Source organism: Diplotaxodon limnothrissa, linkage group LG7, assembly GCF_057381915.1.
Source record: "Diplotaxodon limnothrissa isolate DT_005_m linkage group LG7, D_limnothrissa_male_GT1.1, whole genome shotgun sequence".
Taxonomy (NCBI): Eukaryota; Metazoa; Chordata; class Actinopteri; order Cichliformes; family Cichlidae; genus Diplotaxodon; species Diplotaxodon limnothrissa.
Genome location: NC_140602.1, coordinates 46,109,126 through 46,123,080, shown reverse-complemented (window position 1 = coordinate 46,123,080; position 13,955 = coordinate 46,109,126).

The window sequence follows — 13,955 nt, the reverse complement described above, 5'->3', positions numbered from 1 at the left end:
CCACTTGTTACAAAAAAGAGGTCGGAGTGTATGTAGAAACCTGTGACAGTGACAGGTCACTGATCTGCAAGCATAAACATAGTAAGTTAAATGGTGGTGGCAAGGGTGCTCAAGGTGGTTCTCGAGTTTGTGTGACTTTGTCTAATGGGTGCTGCTTCCATTGCTTATATACAGTCTCTGATGAAAGAAACAGTCATTTTTGCACTTTACTTTTGTGGATTCCTGAGACAGGGCCTGCGGAGTGGCAAAGGTGGGGGTTATCATTTTCAAAAAGGGTGTGCTCCATTTAAGAGTGAACCACACTACTCAGTCTCCTGAAAGAGGCAATTCCAGGCAGCTGGAAAGGTTTGCCTGTTGAGGCTTCACATGCTTTTGTGGAATATAAGAACTGATAATACCCTAGCAGCACCTGTGGAGTGCATAAAGGAGTATGGGGTTCGGGCCTGCTGTTATGGGCCTTGTATAATCTAAGTTAGAAGTGTCTCTGTGCTCTTGGCACAAGGTGAAGCACTTTTCCAGAAGATGGACTCTGCCAGTCTCCAATCCTCTTGTTATATTCATGGACAGGGTATAGGTGTCTCAAGGTGTAGCTGAGGTGGCGAGGGTTTCTGTTTTGGAACCACAGATGATGTGGTTTTGTTGGATTCATCGTGACTGTCAGCATGTAGTGGAGTGGTTTGAAACTGTGTGAAACAGTCATTTCAGCCATTACATCCGCAGCAATGCAGGTGTTGTACCGGGGTGTTGTGTTGAAGAAGGATCTTTTGATTTCCCAACAGCTGGACTGATAAAATAGCCTAACTCATGTTCCATGAGATTCTTGTTAAGCAGACAACAATAAAAGCAAGAAAATGTGTTTATTCCCCCAATTATGAAACTATTGACTGAAAACTCTGAGTTTCACTATGTCAGTATTTAAAATGACCCAAGCTCCTGACAGCAAGTCAAGAGCAGCAACAGTCATAGCTATTAGCTACCCTTTAAAGAGTTAAGGGGAAATCTGAATTTGTTAATGACCAAAGAATCTTCCTGGCAGTGAGCACACAGAGAGGACTACAGGCAGCACACATTTTTGATTGTTTAAACCTGAAACAAAGAAACAACACCCCTCCCCCCAGCTCTATTTTTTGTTCAGAACCGGCTGTGTGACTCACTGAAATATTATGAATGTTCAGTGCGATGCATCCAGATCCACAACACAAGAAAACACAATCATTATCCACCAAGAATGCCTGCATCTTGAAAGATGACGTATCTTTAGTATCTTTCCAACCTGGTTCACACCAGATAAGTGTGGCGTGTGCTGAGAGAGCTGCATGTGGTTCCACTGGTTGGTTCTTCAAGGGTTTAGAGGACTGACAGGTCTATTCCCCTCTGAATGTGAAGGGATTGTCTCTCTCTGCTGCACCTGAGTGTGCAGACAAGCAAACTTCGTAAAGCCTGAATAACAGGCTTTGTTCTGATACTCAATATGAGGGATATGTGATGGCTCAGTTTCTGACACCTAAATCATTTTAGAAATGTGGAACCACGTGGAGAACTGCAGCACACACATATAGTACAATCATTTTATACTAATCTCAGTAATATTTGCTGCTCTTAGACAAACAAAAGCTTCTTGAATTTAAAGTAAAACATTGCAACAAATGATAAAACGCTAAGATTCCACCAGTTTTAAAAAGATAACCGTTTTATCTATTTAAGCATTTTTTTAAAAATCTCTGCAGGTACCTGGAAAATCTCTGGGAGCACCTCAGTCTCTCTCACTCTCCTCACACATACAGTAAAATATTTTGTGAAATAGGTTTGTGAGAGTCGACTGCGCATTGCAGTGGATGGCCATGCAGACATGTGAGGCCAAAGTGCCTCAGAGGGGGGGAAAGGGAGCAGTGGCTGTCATCCAGCGTGTGGGTGCCTGGAGAGGAAGATCGAGCCAGAAGTATTCCTCGCTACGAAGAGGAATATTTTAAATGGCAAGGACTGATTCCCTCAGTCCATCCTGATTAAGGTCCCAGACAAACATGGCAGTTAGCATTAGGATCAACTAAATACACAGCACCTGTATTATAATCATATATATTTAAGCACATACATCTTATTGTGGCACTCTCCAGGCACAAGCTTCATATCTCCCCTATTCATTTTTTCTGCCAACACTTGATAAGATGTCAGCATATCTCGAGGTTACATTGCATTTTAATTACTTGTTATCAATATGTGTATTTCTCTCTTAGACTTCTCTAACAGAAGTTAGGCAGTTGCACAAAAACAGAGTGACGTATTTCAAGCATTTCTTATGCGAAGGCTAACTGAGCTCAGGCAGATATTTCCATGTTAGCAGTCGCAACCTGATGAACAAATGACAAAAAGTGGGGAAAACCAATTTGTTTTGGGAGTTATATTAAAGAAAAATTGTCATCCCTAAATTTTATTTGCATATTCTGAGTGTGAACGATGAGTTAATAGTACAGAGTACTGTCATATATTAATGTCACAGCATTCCAGTTGGGTGGCTGTGGCTCAGGAGGTAGAGCGGGTTGTTTACCAAGATACTGAACCCCAAGTTGCATCCATGTGAGTGTGTGCATGAATGTTAAACAAGGTGATTAAGTGTAGAAAGTCTCAGTTAGAGTAGAAAAGTGCTATACAAGTATAAGCCCATTTATCCTTCAAGATTTATGGTCCACATTTCTTCGTACTATTATGTGCTTCTATATAAGTTTTGAATTAAAGCCGGTACTTTAATGTTCGACATAACGTTCTTGCCAAAAGCTCGATTTGAGTAGTATGACGTAACTGTTCACTCATTCGTTTTTGTCAGCTTGATTAAACCGAGAATTCACACCACATTAGTTAAGAATGAGACAGCATTATTTAAAATACAAATTTTCTAAATCTAAACACACTAGAGGATCTAAAATTGAGACATTTGTGTTTGCTGGCCTTTTTTCTATTGATCTTCATGATGATTGTAAAACATACAACAGGCAGTAGTGCCCATTGCCTTTACTTTTCAGGCTTGATTATTTGGTATTCAATCATTCACATTTTGTCCACCGTTAAGTTCTGTTAAGTGCTGAGAGACATCTGTCTGTTGACTTTAATGGGATTTTGTATTTATCTTAAAGCAAAAACATGGGTTATTTAAAAAAAATCAACAAACCGGAACAGTTTTTCCCTACATGGTAAATTCAATCTCTCAGGCTAACAATGCAGAAAAAATCCCCCAAAATCTCATCAGTGACACCTACAGCAACCCAATTTGCTGTCAAATATTCATTTGCGATTATTGATTGCCTTTGTAATTGACTGCAGAGCCTTTGGTTTTGGAAACGATGGGGTCACACCATGACGGGCTTTTGTGTGACCAGAATCCCATCAGATCTCCAAGAAGTACACTAGAGAAAGCCGCTGTCCCCCTTTGTTTTCTTTTTTTTGTGGGGAGGGGGCTGTTTATTCAGTGAAGAATTAAATCATGTCGGTGTTACTTACACTGCCCACAGTCACGAATTCAAATAAGGGAGGAAAACCTCTTAAATACAGAAAATGAACAAATCACAGGAAGAGCAACTGCTAGACGATGGGTGTTGTCTTCAAGTATGAGCACAGACACAGATTCCAAATAAAATGTATGTGATTTTTAAAAAATAAATAAGGACATCCATCCCCTTTGGCTGAAGGAGCACTGTTACACAGCTAAAAACACGGGGGCTTTACAGGTACACTGCTTTCATTTTTTTTTCATATGAATGGACTACCTGGTGTATTTTCTGGCTCTGTGTACAAAGACACCACAAGTCTAGTCTCTGGTATGTTATTTTGACACAGACCCTGGTAAATCCCAATCAAAGCATTTACAGCAAACAAAGAAAAAGTGCAATAATGTTGGTATCTTACTGCAGATTAATATTATATGCATAAAAGGGAAGCAGACAGGCAGCAAAGGATGCCCGTTTTTCTTGTTTCATTACCAGGAAACATATTCGTAATGATGTCAGAGGAGCTGACACGTCTCTTAATCTTCACTTTCCTTATTTCTGGATGGATGTGGTGCTCCCCATTAAATTCGTCTCGGGTCACCTTATCTTCTAATAGTGAGGATTCCATCAAAACGTGTTCATTAAGATGTTTTTCTATTGTTTTTCTTTGTGAAAAGTATTGAAAAATGCTCTATCGTGTGATTTTAAGCAATTTCTATGATACTGTTGTCCCACCACCCCCCCCCCCCCTATTCTTTTCAACATCGAGCTCCGTGAGCTGCAGGTATAATTGGCAATTAGACACTGGCATATACCACGGGTTGTAATGTGCATTGATTCATGAATATTTGATGGTAAAATGCATTATCACAATTCACATTCACCATAAGCGCCAGCTCTGACACGGTCAGCCTCCCCGGCGCTAATTTGTCCTTCATTCGGTCAGTCTGCACCACGCTCCTGTTTTTATATGAACGCGAAGGGTCGACTGCACTGGCCTGTTTGAGGACGGTTATGACATCATCCTCCTGTATAACATGTTTAATTAAAATGTGTTGACAGCATGCAGTCCTTGAATACAGTCATGTTTTGTACTAGAAGACATTAGGCCACACAACAACACACAGAGCTTAAAAAATAAATTGACTCTGTTTTTGGAAACGAGACGTCTGAGACGTTTGGATGCTGTCTGCGGTCTGTTTGCACTGCTACTGTAACGTTCTGTGTTCATGCTTGTGACAACAGATTATGATGGAATCCTTAAATTACCTGTTGCTGTGGCAGATGGCACACTTTGTCATTAACATCAATCGTGAGAATTCTTCAGCATCCTGATAAAATATTCATCAGGCAACTTCATGACCAATAGCAATGTAATTTATTTCATCTCACACCGCGTGCGGGCTAAATGAGGACCAGAGGAGCACGTAAGACTGCTTATTGAATTTTTACATCATCACGTATTCAAGTGATGTATTAAAATATAATGAGAACATCAATTGCTGTATAGCTTTCTGAATATCTCTTACAATACAGTGCTGGATTGGTCAGCATCGGTGCAAGACCTAAATTTTTGGTTACGATTGGCTGACTGCCATGTTAGTGGCTTCCTGTAGTTCTCCAAGGAAAGGTCAAACTATGGGCTAGCAGAAACAAACAGAAAGTCCTTTTTTAACTAAAACAGTCTGGACACAAAAAGATGGAGTGCTCTTTACTTTCATTTTACAAAACATATAGAGAACTGAGATCAAAAGTGTCAGCCTATACATAAATAAAAAGAGCGCAAAAAAATACACAAGAAAAGATATACACTGATCGGGTAACAACAGTTAAACCACTGACAGGTGAAGGGAACAACAGCTCATCTTGTTAGCATGTAATGTTCTGTTCTGCTTGTTACCTTGACATGTACCACCACCTAATCACTGCTGCAGACCACTCACAGCCCCCATGTGGCAGCAGCACTTCCCCAGCTTAATATCAGACTGCAAAATATGCTCAGGGATGGCTCGAGGATCATGACAAAGAAATCAAAGCCTTGATCCGACCATGAAACTCCCGAGACCGCCACAGCAACCCCAATCAATGGAAGCTCCACCCCGGATCACCCAAAGGATCTGCTGAGGAGATCGGCATCTATTAGATATGTAGTTTTAATGTTGTGGCTACATCGGCTGCTCGACATATTTTGATATGCTGCTTCACTTTTTACTGGTATTTTTGAACCTCCACCAGCTATTTAAGCCGGTCCTGGACAGCAGAAACTGACCGACATGACAGAGTTTAATATTCACTCTCCTTCTTTAGATCTAAAGGTGACAGATTCTCTGTTATGCTTTTATACTGATAGAATCTGATCCTTTCTGTGTGTCTAAAACAGCAACATGCCAGCACAGAGAGTGCAGTGAGTCAAAAGAAAATCTTTTTAGATACTGAAGCTAAGAACTTCTATCTTTCAGGCTACACATACTCAAGTTAAGTCCCATTTTTAGCACATAAACAATGTTTTTTCTGTTTTTGTTTTTTTACATGATTACGTGATTTTTTTTCTGATTATATGATAATGATTACATTTTGTTTATCTAAAACTGATTCTGAACCAAGTGTATTCAGTCCTTATTTTTATCTGTTGAATATCTGAATGTTGAAATAGACTCACAGGCAGTTTCCTGGTCAGCTGAGACTTATTTCATGACAAAAAAACAAACAAACAAAAAACGCAGACACGAAATCTGAAGTTGATTAAAAACTTAATTAGTGGCCAAAACAGTAACCTGGTACATTTTTAAAAAAGAAGGGATTCACACACCAGCTCAGCAAGACCATAGAAAATAACTAAAAGTACATGAAGACAGATTTATTTAAATTTTTGAGAAAAACAGAAGAAATACTCCTGTGGAGGTAGGCACATCATTGTCAAGGTCTTACAATCAAAAGATGCCTTCATGAATGTGAAAACAGAAGATTTACAAACTGGTAGGGAATAAATCTGGCCAGAAAATATCTAAAAGAACCTGCATAGCGCTGAGAAAAATTCTGTGGACAGATGAAATCAAGATGAGTTTGTACCAGATGATGGGAAAAGGAAAAGTATGGAGAAGGAAGCATACCAGATATGGTGGAGGAAGTGTTATAGGATGGGCATGTATGACTACGAGTGGGATCGATGATCATGTGACTGCTGATAGGAGTAACAGTTCTCTCTAAAGCCACAGCACTGTGCTTCACAGTGCAAATGGCTAATTATTCAAAGCATACAGGAAAAGCAGCCCAAGAGTTTCTCAAAGCAAAGAAATGGGATATTTTTCAATGGCCAAGTCGGTCACCTGCTTTCAGCCCAATAGAGAAGCTCTTCAGTTAAAGACCTAGCACAGCATCTCAAGTAAGGAAAAACAGCATTTGGTGTTGTCCATATTTTCATGCAGTCGTTGACTGCACAAGATTTTCATCCAGGTATTAATAACAGTCCTTATACTGAAAATTATATTCATTTGTTGAATTAACTTCAAACCTCTCAAAATGGGAGTTTATGTTTAAAAATATTTTAGTATATTTTATAATTATAATTATAACTATAAAAATAAAATTCCTAAACAGTTATTATAAACTTTTTGTTAAATCTGATTAAATTAAAGGTGAATGTCTGCACTCCAATCATATCTTGATTTTTCTGACACTAGCAGATAAAATTAGATGTTATTTATTTTCATTCAGCAAACGCTAACTGCTTTGGACTGTGGGAGGAAGCCAGAGTACTTGGAAAGTGCCCACACAGACACAGTTAAAACATCCAAACTCTACAGAAAGGCCTTAGCTGGCTGGTTAAGTTGAACTCAGGGCCTTGTTGTTGTGAGGTGACAATACTATCCACCGCAACCCTCTACCCCAAAGAATTCAAAAAGTTAAGCTGCCAAATCATGTATAGGATGTATCCGATTGTTCTGCATATCTGTGACTGTTGGTGAATGATATTCTCATGCAGGCTGCGCAAATCTGCAAGTATTTGTCTCTCCTCTACATTCAACATGTTATATCAGGTCACTTTGTTGGGAGGAAGAAGTAAATAAGTTCCCATTTAAACCGAACCTTCAAGTTCTACACCAGACAGCACCGCTCTTATCATGGTTTCTTGAGGACATAGTGCCGCTGCTATCTCAAGACTGCAATCCTTACCCCATCTATTTAATCCCACAATCAGTGGTACATGGTCACTGCCACCCCAGCAGATAAAAAACAGCCTGTCAGGTTGAAAAAGCTCCTAAAGGGCCCTTCATGTTCAACAGTGAGGCCCTAGTGGAAGATGGCTCTCTTCAGAAACATCTGGAGAGGATATATAGGGAAAAGAAGCTCCGTCTTTAGTTATTATTGTTTTTCTTTTACCCTTCATGTAGCTTATTAGAATGGATACAGTAAGTGGATATTATACCCACAGAGGGAACAACATGAATTTCGCATTTGATATGAACAAAGATCTCATGCTGCGAACCCCCAATAAATTGGTTTGTGCTGCTTTTCATTTCCAACTGGAGCTTAGTTTCCCATCTGTTACCCTTGGACAGATACAGGAATTATCCAACAGAGACTACAGGTTTCACATCATTTTACAGATGACAGAAGACACATTTCTCCCCTTTCTTGTAAAACCTTCAGTTTGCTTTGTACTTTCATATCACACTGGAGCATTACTTTTTTCATAAAACCCCTCTTCGGTTTCATTTTGAGCCTCTGCATAATGTCTTCTTTCCACAAAGCAGCGTTAGATTATCCTGTCGATAAACATTTCGCCAGCAGCACAAGTTATTGGACTTGAGTGGCTGCACTTGAAGTCCATCGTCTTCATTCGCTGCATCTAACAATGAAACATTAACAGCAGTTAATAACCATTGCCAAGAGTGAACATTAAGTGCACATTCATCACGTACTCTGAATACAAATATATAGTTCTGTGGCTTTCACTTAACATAAATAAATAAATAAATACACAAATCCTCCTGCAAGATCTATTGTGTTAGTCTGAGCCCAGGATAAAATGGCAGACTGCACCTCGCTGCCGGAAAAAGTTTAGTTCAGGCTAATCCTTCTTTTCACAGATAAATGTCATGGATAATAGAAATAATCGATGCATATGAACATAAACACCAGCAGTAGTGTGCACAGCGAATTCTAATAATCATATTGTTTACCCATTTGGTTTGCAGGTATTAAGCACAGTCCCTGTTTGTGTGTTTAAACTGCATTATTTGTGACTCTTGGGGATGACATGCTGATAAGTTTTGCTCTTTGTTCAGTCATGGAAGCCTTCTGGCAGGTCATTAACCACAGATAGGGGAACGGTGGTCATATGGCTCACAGTTCACTATACACCAGGGGGTGCCCATCAGTCAGGATACGAGGCACAGCGGAGTGACAGATGCTTGATGGGTGATGACACTAAATATGCTGTCATTTGGCCGGAGACTGGAGCCAGAGACAGTCAGCGGGCCTCGTTAAATGGCAGAAGTAGCTTTGGCTTTACATTTCCTAATGGAACAAAAAAGATTCTGGATTTCACTTGAGCATTTTCTCAAGCAAAATCTCTGCTGTCTTGTAAAGAGTAATTAAATTTCTCAGAAATGAAATATTACTCAGAAGAGAAGGAGAAAAGGAGAAGCTTGTCTTTTCCTGCAAGGCTTTTATTATATAGGATCCATGGGTGTTGTAAAATGTGGAGGGCTGCACTCTATACATGCTCCTGTAAGCAAGGTCGAGGATAATGGATCTCTTTGTTGCTTATTCTTTAGTCTTTTTGTCCACTTTGTTTCCTCGTACCTACGTTACCTTCTGTCCAAATCTGTGACCTTGAGCCTAAACCGTTAGCCCTTGGGGATCTTGTCTTGCACTAAAGTCAATTATGTTGCGGTAATGCATTATGTTGGGTAACATTCCCCAGACGATCAGTCATTGTCTGCACAAGCTGGTTGTACTGGCTCATCCTCCTCATCTACCATTCCATTACAGTGCAGGCCAGGTGGGGATCTGTATAAGGGCCATCCCTGTTTCTGACAAGGTCATCCTGCACTGCGAATGGGCAGTCCCAAACATTTACAGCTGTGTGACTCAGGTTCAATCGTAGAAAGTTTTCATATTTGCAGAGGCGCCTCTTTTACTCAAATACTCAATAAAGGGTTCTCTTAAAATTTCTGATGAGAATAAAGTGCCTAAAAAGTAGATGTCTTTTTCATATAGAGTTTGAAAGTGACTTTATTACAACATGTTAATGAATTCAACAGTAGCTCCTGTCTGTTACACTTAATAATAATATCACATGCAGCCAGCTGAGTGGGGTAAAGACAGAGCAGAAAGGGAGCATTTACACAGGAGCATTATGAGTCTGGTCACAACAGCTCTTTGAAAAGCAGGATCAATACCATTTCTGTGACCAATTTTACAGTTCTCTGGGTCACTTGCCTGTGGAGTAATAAAGCTGTTTCTCCTCACATCCTTCAGTCTTAGCTGTACCGTCACTGGTGGCAAAATTAAGACAATATGTTTGTTAATCCCTTGGGCACACTTCCTAGTCTACAGCTGATCAGCTAGCTCACTGTGACTTAAAGAAGATATTACTCTTTACTTTTTGTGAATAATAAGCCTTTTTTCTGTCACAAAATACATTCATACATCTTACAACAGCAGCTGCAAGATAATCTAAATCTTAGAGATATTTCTTTTTTACAGTATCTGTTTGGGTCAGGTGTGGTACCAGACACCACAAGCTCTGGATTTTAATCTTGATGAATCATTGCTGTCTCAATGCAGGGCGTTAGAACAGATGGTTGTTTGTACAGGGTCGGTTCGGTCGTCCACTATGCCCTCATGCCATGCAGTATGGAGTCAGCTGACAGCCAATCACCATCACACGAGAGGAGCCGAGATGTTGCAGTCTGTCCTTGGAAAAGCCAAGAAGGTGAACCAGATGTTAAAATACATATATTGTGGTTTTGTAAAACTATTGTCTCCTTTAAAGGGTAAAACAGCAATAATTAATGATTATGTCCCTGTATTTTTCTCTGTGTTTTCCATGTACATACACGTTACAAAACTGTAGCTCATATAAAAAATTTTGTTTTGTTAACACTGTCTTTGCAAATCTTTAATTAGGTTTAAAAAGCTACTAAACATATTTGTTAGGCCTTAAGGAGAGACATAAAGCGTTGAGAAATGTAAACAAAGCTGTCTTTGTTCATGCTGAAAACTCTGCAGGGGACTGTTGCTTCTTCATGGTGCAAACCCTCTGGCTGGATTTCTTAATGACATAGCAGATGCACTACGTCCAATCTGAAGGGTTTGTAGAACCCAGGGATTCGGTGATAACTGCCTTCTTCTTGTCAGTATGTCAAATATAAAACAGACAACTGCAAGGGGGTCATTTAGAGTTTACCAAGATGCTTTTCCAGATTGATGAGTTTAAAGTGTGAAAGAAAACATTTACCACTGTGCACCAGCGTATTTGTCCCAAGGATCAGTTTTAATGCCCATATGTTATAGCATACCTCCTATATGAGTGACAGGACATATTCAGGGTTGGCAAGATTGTGCTGACTTCCAACAAAAAGAATAGATTGGAAGTTTCTTACAAGATGGACTGAAAGCCATTTACTCTTCACAAAATGTTTGTGATAATGTAGCACACACGTCAGCACTTTTGAGTAAATAGAATTAGGAAGCTGTAACTGACATTTTTTAGGGACGTAAGCACTTTGGGGAATTTCCTCCTTCAAAAGCATGCAAAACCATGGCATGATGTGATGATGTAATTCGGCAGTTTTGCAATATTTTTGCGTGTTCCTCTTTTTTGTGCGTTTCTCAGGAATTGCTAACATATTGGCACAAACTGGTGCTGTGAACTGGAGGCAGACTGTAGAAACTGTTGTGTTCGTAATGCTCAAAAGCACAAAATATTTTTTACAGTATTGTTGAAGGACAACTCGCCTATGATTTCTTGTGTAACTGTATAAAATTTAAAATGGACCTAATATTCCATCATTACAAGGTCCTTCTCATAGTTAACGCATTTCTAGGTGGGCCATCTCTGGTTTTCCCGAGGTAAACGTGCACAGTGCAAACAAATACATCTCATCTGCATAGAAAAGAACAATTTCTGACCATTCTTCCAGAAGCACATTTTTGAGGTCAGACACTGATGTTGGACGAGAGGGTCTGGTTTACAGTCTTCGCTCTAATTCATCCCAAAGATGCTCTTTTGTGTTGAGGTCAGGACTCTGTGTAGGTCAGTCAAGTTCTTCCATGCAAATTCACTCATCCATGTCTTTACAGACCTTGCTTTGTGCGCTGGAGTCATGTTGGGACAGGAAGGGGCCATCTCCAAACTGTTCCCACAAAACTGGGACCATGAAATTGTCCAAAATCTCTTGGTATGCTGAAGCAGTAAGAGTTCCTTTCGCTGGAACTAAGGGGTTGAACCTCACTCCTAAAAAACAGCAACACAGGATAATCCCGCCTCTACCAAACTTCACATTTCGCACAAGGCAGTCAGATAAGTGCTGTTACCCTGGCAACCTCTAAATCCACACTTGTCCATTGGATTGCCAGATAGGGAAGCATGATTCGTGGCTCCTGAGAACATGTCTCCACTGCTCTAGAGTTCAGTGATGGCATGTGATAGGTTTGTAGCTTGAACCTATTCGCTGGAACGTTAAGGACAATTTGCTACGCAGCAAAAAGCAAGATACAAGGCACCAAAGTTCTCTGGTTTACTCATGCATGAGGGAGACCTGCCTGGAGTCAAGTGTCGTCCCACCACTTGACCTCTGTCAGACTCTCAGCCAGGTTCCCCATAGCACTCCTTTTATTGTGGTTACATGAATATGCATAGGGTCATTAACATATAACATCTTACATAGGTATACATGTGAACAAAGATACTGTGTGTGTGTGTGTGTGTGTGTGTGTGTGTGTGTGTGTGTGTGTGTGTGTGTGTGTGTGTGTGTGTGTGTGTGTGTGTGTGTGTGTGTGTGTGTCCCTTAACCTGCTGGTCTGGAAAATCCAACAGTTCAACAAAAGGCACTTAGCCTAAAACAGATATAGCCACGTTTATCCTGCCATAAAACAATAAAACAAGGTACGACCTCTTCCCATGCTCCCAGGATGTAGGTGTGCATTCCAGTGTGGAATACACACCAAGCCTTTGCAGCCTGTTAAAGATCACACATCCTATCACTACACAATCAATTATACACCTCTAAGCATATATGGTTAAATGTTTCCTAATACAAATGACAATAATAAAATCTAAACCCATCAGCGTGCTTTACATAATTGCATGCAACGCTTGTGCTTGGTGATGTAAGACTGACCCCGCTTTGTGATTTTATGTGGCCTACCACTTCATGACTCAGGTTGTGTTGTTCCCAGTGGCTTCCACTTTGTTATAATGACACTAACAGTTGACTGTAGCATTTAGCATTTCACAAATGTTTGTAGAAGCATCCTGCATGCCTACATGCTTTATTTTATACTCCTGTTGCCATGGAAGTGATTGGAAAACCTGAATTCAATGATTTAGATGGGTGAGTAAAAAGTTTTGGCAATATAGTCAGTCTCTGTGTAAGTTTTCAATCAGCCAAGTTCAAATTCTTACCATGACTGGTAGGCACTTGAGTTGAACGCAACTGGACTTTTTCCTATGTTGTTTTTCACTTTTCATCTGAGAAGCTTATACAGTTCTAAAAGCTAATGGGGAGTACTAGGTATCGAACCCATAGTGAGGTGGTCCATGTGAGCCAGGTGACCTTGATAACTCAGATGATGACAGAGATTGTCCAACTCTTCAGAACACCTGGTACTCCCATCAGATTCTCAGATGAAAGCTGAAATGATTTTATGAATAATAATAATATACACTTTTTATTGACCCCCGTGGGGAAATTCTTCTCTGCATTTAACCCAATCACTCAGTGAAGCAGTGGGCAGCCACCAGTGCAGCGCCCGGGGAGCAGCGTGTGGGGATGGTACCTTGCTCAGGGGTACCTCAGGGTAGCCGTTCAGGGGATTTGAACCCATGACTTTCCGATCATGGGGCAACCGCTTTACCTACTGAGCTATCACACAGTGGGCTAAACTGAAGCCAAGCTGCTTGAAAGAGATCGAAGGTAAAACATTGCTGCTAGGAGGACATGCAATGTAAGGACATTTGTCCTATAAAGCCTTTATAATTAGAAATGTGCCAAAAAAATGTCAAAGCTTAATTTTGATTGAAAATACACACTTATAATTTTGTGTAAGCTTTTGATACTTTGGCAAAATCTGTCCATGGACCCACAGATATGTTCCACAAGTACACCAAACTACTTTTTTTGTCATTTCTAATACTAATACATATCTGCAGATCATCACCAAACTTTGCCCTGATGATGCAAACAAACACACAAAGACTTAAGGTAAAAATAATACAATTCATGATATCTTTTATCGTCAGAT